A 10,354-nucleotide genomic window follows, 5' to 3' on the forward strand; every position below is an offset into this window, starting at 1 on the left:
TAAGGCTCAAAATTGGTTCACTAAGGGAAAAACAGGGTTAGGCTTTTTGGCGAAATTGTGTAAATCCTAAGTGCCTAAATCATCTCACGATTATTGACAATTCATGTAATCTCAAAAGATATCGTAAAGCAAGTTCTAGAAACAGAGATTTTGTACAATGCTCACTAATGAAAGAAAAGGGAGCATAATAGTGATGCACCAATTGGCTCAAAATCTCACCATTTGAGTGGGTTAACATTGCATGAATTCTCAAACCAAAGTTTAAAACAGTCAATCACAATAATAGCAATAATATTAATAAAGTGTTCTATATCTAAGATAAAGTAAAATGGAAGAATTTAAGGAAAATACCAGTTTTACCGGTCGGATTGTAATTAAGAGATTCGTTCATTGCCTTTTTCCAACAAGGTTCGATAAAAGCTATAAGGGAATCCATTCAAAGGAGAAAATCATTAACTACTCGATTAAAACAAAACTCAAGATAAGGACAGGTAATAATGAATGGACTCAATCAATAAGGGATATTAAAATAAGATAAAAATAGCAAAGATAAAATTGGTACACCACGAATGACATGGTAGACTGAGAAAAACATCATGTAGGAACAAAGGTAGGCACCCAAAATAAAAGGAATAAAATACGTGAAATGAAAAGGTCCACAGGTGTGTAGTAGATGACCAAGAAGGTGCTCTACGGACCAATTTGGGATGTCCATTCATCCATCGGACCCAATCGAAGTGACTGGCCAAACAACTTGCAACTACCCTTCGGTCTATCACAAAGACAAAGTCTCATATTGATACAAGTTATTTTTTTCAGATGAATAACACATACTAGTAGGGGAAGAAACATGTATAGCATCATCCATTTGTACATCTTGTGGTTGTGTATTACATGCAAGATCAATTCCATCAATACAACAAATGGCATGAACATGGTCGGTGGAAGAACTATCAAATGAGGGTAAACTAAAAGTGACATGTATCATCCCTATATTAAGTTCTAACTTCCCCTCAAATACTCTATTTTAGCTCTAGACTGTGGCAAGGAAAGGTCTCCCCAAAATTAATGGTACACCATGCTCATTGTCCATATCCAAAACCACAAAGTCCACAGGGAATATGAACTTATCTACCTTAACTAGCACATTTTCCATAATTCCCCTAGGAAGCTTAATAGAACGGTTAGCTAATTGAATGCACATCCTAGTGGATTTTGCCTCCCCCAAACCTAGCTTATTGAACAAACTAGTGGGCATGACATTTATGCTAGCCCCCAAATCAGCTAATGCATCATCAACACATAAATTACCTAAAGTGCGGGAATAGTGAAACTCCCGGATCGTGACGCTCACAGCAACTTGCTCAAACACCGTGAGCACTCCTCTATTGAACATGCGACCTCCTCCAACTTCCTTTTTCCGCTAAGTATGTCCTTTAAGAACTTAGCATACTTGACATCTCCCGAATGCATCAATAAAAGGCAAGTTAATATGGGTTATTCTAAAAATCTAAAACTTATCGAATCGCTTCGCGCTCGCCCCGCCTTTGTTTAGCTCTAGTAGGATAAGGAATCTTAGGTTGATATTCCTTGACTAGAATTGATTTCACCTTTTGTCCTCGGTTCCCTAACTCATCGCCTTGCCTTAACGCGACGACATCAATAGTGGCGTCATCAGGGAAAGGAGTCGAACTAACTTACTTGAACGCAAAGTGATGGCGTTCACGTGCTCCCCAAGTTAGACTCTCAGGTGCCTGGAGCTCCCTTGCGCCTTGACAACATCTTAGATTTGGCCAACTTGCCTCCAAGTTCGAATCGAGGCTCGGGGTTCCTAAGTGCACTATCGGTTTGCTAGAACCTCATCTCCGAGCTACAAACTTCATCATAAGCTCCTCTAAATTTGACTTCTTTTCCGGTAGAGGAGGAGCTTGTGCGAGCTCAAATTGAATGTTGCTACTACCGATGAAGTCTCCGAAACTGGTGGACCCTGAAAGGCGTTATTGTTCCTCCAATCAGTTGATGATTGCCACCTGTGGTTGTATGTATTGGTCGAAGGATCGCTCCCCGTGTGGGGCATTCTCCCATATAATCAACTGCTCAGCATCGGAGAAGACATAGGAGAATTAGATGGAAAAGTAGTAGAGGATGAAGCAAACATACCTCGTGGGATTGCAGTATGGCTGAGGAACGTCGCGACCAGCCCATCCGGCGGCCTCACAGGAGTCAATCTTCTGGCTGAGCTCCACTTGGGTGAAGTGGCACGAGAAATCCACTTGCTGACCACCCCGCCTGCCGCGGCTCCAGAGGATTGCCAACGATAGTTGTTCATGGCCATTTCCTCTATCGAGTTCGGCTCAGTGTCTTACTATTTAGCGCCCCACGGTGTAGATCCACAATCGCCTCTTGCAAGGTTCCATACGTAGAAGGTCCGAACTCGCATCCTGCCGGCAATCCGATGATGTGGGCAACATCTCAAAAGATCTTTAAATCTCTCCCGTGCATTCGAAGTGCTTTCATCATCAAACGCCAAAAGAAGATATGTCATTTCTAAGTTTAGCGGTTTTAGCGGGAGGAAAATACTTATATAAAAATTTTTCAAACGGCGCCTGTAGTAATTGTTTGTTGTGGAAGAGATTGCGACATCTCTTTCGCTCCTGTCCCTCGAGGAAAATGGAAACAATCTCGAATGACATCATCGGTTGTTCTATTTATCTTGAATGTGTCACAAATCTCCAAAAAGTTAGAGATATGTGCATTGGGATCCTCACGGGCAATCCTCCAAATTGCACGCTTTCGTTTGGATCATCCGGATAACATTGGCCTTTATCTCAGGTTATTGGCAGTCGATCTATACTCGTTGGCCCCATCTAAAGATGGTCAAGCAAACTCGACATCGTCCCACGATCGTCACTGGCACGGGGTCATGGTTTTCCATCGTGTCTAGTCTATCCACAGTGCACTCCAACCTCAATCTCCGGTCATAAACTACATGAAACTGAAAGTCCACACAACCACCAATCAACAAAACAATATAATAATAAATAATAAAAATAAAAAATAAATAAATAAATAAAGAATAAATGAATAAGCAAATAATGACTAAATTAACACAAAACAATTCACTCTAGTTCACCCAGATCATATATGTTGCGGCGAGCGGCGCCAAAACTTGATGGGCTCTTTATGCAACCTACACCTCAAGGCGGTGAACCTACTGGTGCAACCTAGCACTTAGTGAGTGTCAAGGTCGGTATCCTGGAGATCGGTGAACCTAGGAGTTACTGCTCTGTGCTTGCTATGTTATCTAGTCCGAAATAGGGTGAAAGTTCTAACGTACCGGTAATGGTTATGAGTGCAAATAAGTAAATGAAGAACAATGGATAATCAAAAGACAATTGCAAAGAGAGAAACAAACCCAAAAGGGAGCCTAAGTGATGGAATTCTAAAGATGGATTTTATGGATTGCCGATCTTGCTTACCCGTTACCTAAATCTTGAATTGAATCCCGGTTCCTCTCTCGAGCTTCACTGGATTCCTAACCACTCGCACTAACCTAATGGAATCTCTTCCTATCGGATTACTGATTAGCATTAAGTATGATTTAAAACTATTAAGAGTTATTAGTTCTTAATCCAGGTGAGTAAATCAACCTTATCTCTAAGTGTTAACTACCGCCTTACTATTCAATGTCCAGTTGTAACAAGCATTTCTCAATGTCAAGAAACAACCTAATAAACAATTAATCCACCGTCTCAAATTAACTGAATCAAACTTTTATTACTGAATAGCAAGAAGATTGCAAGAATGACAATTATAAAAAAAACTAACAGTTAAGCATAATCCATCAACAAAGGTGAACCCTAATGGATTCAAAAGATCTAGCTACTCATGTTCATGGTTAAAGCAATTAGGGAACAAAATAAGGAAAAACAAATTAAAGGCATGTACACCCTTCTCTTTCAGCTTGAATGAGAAACCCTAAAATTGCAAAATTCGAAATCTCAAACCCTAGTTGCCTCTTGAATGCTCCCAAAGTTTGTCTTAATCTTCAATTCGATGTTGGAACAAGTGAAATCCCCCCTTCAATTGATGAATTTTGATCTCTCAAGGTCTACAATTGAGGTATAGGAAATAATTGATTAAGTGTGTGTCTTGGAATTGAGTCCAAAAATCGTCCCCCTCCAAAAGAACTCAAAATTGCCTATATAGTTGATTCGCATAGGATCAGTGGATGATTCCAGACCACGATCCAACGCTGGATGATTCTTGCTCTGAGAATCTGAACGTGACGATTGGTGCATCTGTTGTCCAGCCGATTCTGCTACGCGCGCTGAGCCACCAGACCGTTCTTTGGTGTAGTGGCAGTATGATCTTGCTCAAATGGCACAATTGGGGATAGCCTCTGGTAATTCACGGCCGGGTAGGGTCAAGCGTTGCTCGAACCCTGGGTGTGTCTGGTTCTCACCCAATTTGATGGATTTTAGTCCGTAATCACACGTATTTCCCTCGATTATTGATGGTGTCCTTCGAAAATGACCTGAAACGAGAAAGGAAACAAAAGACAGGTGATTCTAGCATAAAACGGGATAATCATGCATAAAAATGTAAACAATCGGGCATGAAGACATGTGTAGTATGATGCTTATCAAATTTATCACTCACAATGGTCCTTGGCACTCCATGTGGCCTTACAATCTCCTTGAAGAATAGATTCTCAATATGGGTTGCATCATCCGTCTTGTGACATGGAATGAAATGTGCCATTTTGCTAAACCTTTCCACAACAACAAAAATAGAATCTCTCCCTCCCTGGACCTAGGTAATCCTAAAACAAAGTCCATAGAAATGTCTACCCAAGGTTCATTTGGTATGGGAAGAGGTGTATACAAACCATGAGGCATTGCTTTGGATTTGGCTTGTTTGCAAGTAATACATTTCTCACAAATTCTCTCAACATCCCTTTTCATGTGTGGCCAAAAGAAATGGTCACCTAACACATCCAAAGTTTTTTTAATTCCAAAATGTCCCATTAAACCTCCACTATGTGCCTCTCTCACAAGTAACTCTCTCAAAGAACTTTGTGGCACACACAATTTGTTTTCCCGAAAAAGAAAACCATCAAACTTATAGAACTTATCAAAACCCCCTTTCTCACATACCCCATAAACATTAGCAAAATTAGGATCATTAGAATAAAGATCTTTTATGTATTCAAATCCTAATAATTTTGCATCAAGTTTAGAGATCAAGGCATACCTTCTTGACAATGCATCGGCCACCACATTTTCTTTCCCTTGCTTGTACTTAATGATGTACGGAAAGGATTCAATGAATTCCACCCATTTTGCATGTCTCTTGTTGAGCTCTCCTTGTCCTTTGAGATACTTCAAGGACTCATGGTCAGTGTGAATTTGAATTCTTTGTAGCCAAGGTAATGCTGCCATGTCTTTAGAACCCTCACCAATGCATAGAATTCCTTGTCATATGTAGGGTAGTTTAGATTTGCTCCACTTAGCTTTTTGCTAAAGAATGCTATAGGCTTGCCTTCTTGCATCAAAACTCCTCCAATACCTATGCCACTTGCATCACACTCAATCTCAAAAGGTTTAGTAAAATTTGGCAAAGATAACAAGGGTGCAGAACTTAATTTATCTTTTAGCAAGTTAAAAACCTCATCTTGTTCAATTCCCCACTTAAAACCAACATTCTTTTTTATGCATTCAGTTAAAGGTGCAGCTATGGTAGAAAAATTCTTAATGAACCTTCTATAAAAGCTAGCTAAACCATGAAAGCTTCTTACATCACTTACACTTGTGGATGTTGGCCATTCTGTAATTACTTTTACCTTTTCTTGATCAACATGAATGCCCTTGTCATTGACAATATATCCAAGAAAAGTAATTTCATTAGTGCAGAAACAACATTTTTTTATATTAGCATACAACTTCTCTTCTCTAAGCACATAAAAAACACAAGTCAAATGTTGTACATGCTCATCTAAATTTTTGCTATAAACCAAGATATTATCAAAATAGACAACAACAAATTTGCCTATGAATGCTCTTAAAACATGATTCATCAATCTCATGAAAGTGCTTGGTGCATTATTTAAACCAAAAGGCATTACTAACCACTCATATAAACCGTGTTTAGTTTTAAAAGTTGTTTTCCATTCATCACCTTCTCTCATTCTAATTTGATGATAACCAGATTTCAAATCAATTTTTGAAAATAAATATGAACCATGCAATTCATCCAACATGTCATCCAGCCTAAGAATGGGATGTCTATACTTCACCGTAATTTTATTGATGGCACGACAATCAACACACATCCTCCAAGTTCCATCTTTCTTAGGCACTAACAAGGCAGATTACCTACATGGACTCATGCTTTCATGAACATAACCCTTCTCCATAAGCTCACTCACTTGCTTTTCGATTTTCTTGGTCTCCTCCAGATTACATCTATATGTTGGTCTATTTGGAATGCTTGCTCCGGGTATGAAATCAATTTGGTGCTCAATGCCTCTTTTAGGTGGCAAACCATTTGGAATTTCTTCCGGAAATAAATCTTCATAAACCTGCAAAAGATCAACAACAACACTAGGCAAACAATTGGTTATTTCGTTAGAAATATGCAAAATCTCCTTGTACATAAGTACAAGCATGTGTTGCCTCAAAAGCATAGCTTCCTTCACATCACTCATTTTTGCATAAACACTCATTTTTCTTTCATTTGAACCTTCCTTGTTTTCTCTCACCATGTGTTTCCCATTTTGGTCAAGAAAATTGGAATTTTTAGGTTCACTCATCTCACCTTTTTCTTTACTCTCAAAGGTTTCCCTTCCCAAAGAATTTCCCAATGAAGAACCCATTTCTTCATATTGTTGCTTGATGCGCATTTGGTCTTCAAAAATCTGTTTTGGAGTTAATGGTCCAAGGTTAAACCTTTTTCCATCCATAGTCAAAGTATATATATTTTTGAATCCATCATGACTAGCCCTTCTATCATATTGAAAAAGGTCTCCCCAACAACATATGTCCGGCCAACATTGGCAACACATCACACAACACCTCATCCTTATATCTACCAATTTGAAAAGAAACTAAAACTTGTTTATTTACCTTTACAACTCCACTTTCATTAAGCCATTGCAACTTGTATGGTCTTGGGTGCTTTGTAGTAGGCAACTTCAATTTCTCCACTAGCAAAGTGCTTGCTACATTGGTACAACTTTCACTATCCATAATCATGTTGCACAACTTGTTAGAAATCAAACAATGAGTATGAAACAAATTTTCCCTTTGCTCCCTATGGACATCATATTTATTTTGCAAACTCAATGTTCTTTGAACAACAAGATTATCTCCCTTAGCACATTCAACATCATTACAATCTTCTAAAGAAGGCATATCATCATCACTATCCCCTCACTCTCGAGGCTCAATATCACCCATCCCTTAGAATCATAGCTTTCTTATTTGGACATTCCATAGCAATGTGCCCATGACCCAAACACTTAAAACATTTGATTCCCCTAGTTTGGGTTGGTTGATTCTCACCCTTTCCCTTATTACCCAAGTCAATTTTAGGTTTAGTTTCTTCCACTTTTGACTTAGTAAAAGGTTTATCATCCTTTTTCCTCCAAGAATTTCTCTAAGAAGAAGAAGAACCCATATTTGGTTTAGAATCATACCTCTTTCTTTTCAATTGCCTTTCCACTTTCATGGCCAAATTCACCATATCTTCAATCTCTACATAATGTTGCAAATCAACAACATCAGCAATGTTTTTGTTTAGCCCTCTCAAGAACCTTGCTATGGTAGCTTCACAATCTTCTACCACATTTGCTCTAATCATAGCCTTCTCCATTTCTTTGTGATACTCCTCTACACTCATGGATCCTTGATTTAGAGTTTGTAACCTTTGATGAAGCTCTCTATAGTAGTGGCTTGGAATAAACCTTTTTCTCATGATTTGCTTTATTTTCCTCCAAGACTCCATGGGTCTTTCTCCATTTCTACGTCTTTCCTTGCAAAATTGATCCCACCAAATAATTGTATAATCATTAAACTCAACAGCAGCAAGTTTTACCTTTTTCTCTTCCGAATAATTATGACATTCAAAGATGAGTTCCACTTTCCGCTCCCATTCAAGATACACATCTGGATCATTTCTTCCTTGGAATGAAGGAATCTTCATTTTGATGCTTCCAAGGTTGCAATCAATATCATCATTTGGATGTCCTCTCCTAGCTTGTCTCCTAGGATTGATTTGTTGTCCCACCAAGGTGACTTGATCATCATCCAAAACATCCTCTCCTTCATATTCCTATTGGTCAATTGGTGGACGTCTCCTTCGTCTAGGCTCTCCTTGTAATTGGTTAAGGATGCCATCATGCCTCTCCAATTTTTCATTTACTCCCGCCATCATATTAAACATTCTTTCGAATTGTTGTTGCATAGCTTGAATCACATGATCATTTGTAGAAGAAGAACTTGTGTCTTTTGACATGATTGTAAAACCTAAAATCTTAACAAAAGAAAATAGAAAGAAACAATCTCACAACACTCCCTCACGTGTTTCACTCAAAATTGATGTATACCACTCGTGTTTATACCCAATTTTGGCTTCTTTTTTCTCTAATGATCTCACACTCTTGCCTTTTACATCTCAAATTTGCCTTTTGATTTCTTAGATGAGCTAAGTTTCTCAATCAAACAAAATTTCAAGAATGTAATAATCAATGATAAAAAAAATAAAGTAGGCTAACAAGAAAATAATAAGGTAGGCTTAAAGAAATGAACAATTTGTAGCAAATAGGCTAATAGAAATGAAAACAAAGATAGATCATCAAAGAACACAAAGAGACAAAATTATAAAGATAGATCTCAATGGAATATGAAGAGTCAATTTCTTTTTTTTTATGTAATCTGAGATCTAACACAAGAAAATAAAAAATAACAAAAAAAATTTATGGATGAATTTCTTTTTTTTTTGATATATGCAAACAAAATCTTGAGATAAGAAGAAAAAAATAATAACAAGAACAATAGATGGCAAAAGGTGCAAAATATATGATGAACACAAGATATTGAGAATTAAAAGATAGTTTTTGGATATGCAAACCTCAATCTTGAGCCAATGCTCTGATACCACTTATGATGGGAATTGTAGGTTTCGTCAATTAACTCCCCAATAGTAAAAATACTATGATAAGTTGAATTAGAAGAAAACTAGAAATTACCAATTTAATCCACAAATTCGGATCGTTCAAAGATTGAAATAAGAAGATGGATGCTATTTATCCCCTTTACCAACAAGGATAAAGATACTAAGATAGACTTTGAATTTCCTCTTATGCCACAAACAAGAAAGTTTGATAAATAACAAGAAAACAAAGATTTAGATTTTGACACCCCAAGCTAGAATAAAGCTTGATAAGTCACAAAGTTCAAGCAAGAAATTAAAGATAAAATTCCTCACAATACAACTCAAACAAAGTTATAATTCATATATCAAATTCAATCATGCTCCAAAAGAAAGAAAATGACTTGTTTATATAGAGTACAAGTCCATGCACACACTACTAAAATAGACTCACACACATAGGATTACTTTTACTCTTAAATGGCCTTAGTAACCACTACCCACACTAATAGCCATTACTTGGTATTAATTACCCCATTAACTTGTATATGGTGGCTCTTAATAACCACTACCCACATTGATAGCCATTACTTGGTATTAATTACCCTACATGAACCCTAATTGTTATTAACACAAAAACAAGTTAAATATTATTCCTTGGGCCTCCATGGATGCCTTATTGGGTTGAAATTCTTGGGCTTTCCAAATGTCCCTAATTAAACCCAATATGGCTTGTTGAAGCTTCTTGGATTTGGACCTTGTGATTGGGCCTTCTTGTACTATTAATGGATTTTGGATCTCTTTAAGCTTTGAACTTGGATTCACATCATGTTCCTCCTCTTAAGAGACCCATCAAACTTACCTTGAAAATAGACTTTATAAATAGGTGAACTTTAATGAACACTAGAAAGAAAGGGACCACTTTACTTGTCTCCCTTAATCGAGCAATTCTTTTCTGAGCTCGACATCATCGAACAAGGATCCGAGCTAGGTGTCAACTAGTCGGTACCTTTTGTTATGACTTTTCCATATTCCTTTTTTGTAGGGATTAATCTAGAGTAGCTGAAGAAAATTATGCCAAATAAGAGAGGAAGAGGTCTAATAACTCAACCTCAGATCCTTTTGTTCCACGACCTGCTCCGGAGCAGTGCGAGGTCCTAAAGATAGCGCCACTCTTTTCGACCCTAGCCTAGGGCCTTCT

General features: G+C 37.7%; 1 non-coding gene across 1 annotated transcript; it reads left to right on the forward strand.

The window, feature by feature from the left end:
* The first annotated feature begins 2,450 nt into the window (after window positions 1-2,450).
* Window positions 2,451-2,555, forward strand: LOC112535155. Its single transcript, XR_003079343.2, has one exon. It is a non-coding gene; the product is annotated as a small nucleolar RNA R71 (small nucleolar RNA).
* The last annotated feature ends 7,799 nt before the right edge of the window (window positions 2,556-10,354 follow it).

Source organism: Ricinus communis, chromosome 8 (genome assembly GCF_019578655.1).
Source record: "Ricinus communis isolate WT05 ecotype wild-type chromosome 8, ASM1957865v1, whole genome shotgun sequence".
NCBI classification, from domain to species: domain Eukaryota; kingdom Viridiplantae; phylum Streptophyta; class Magnoliopsida; order Malpighiales; family Euphorbiaceae; genus Ricinus; species Ricinus communis.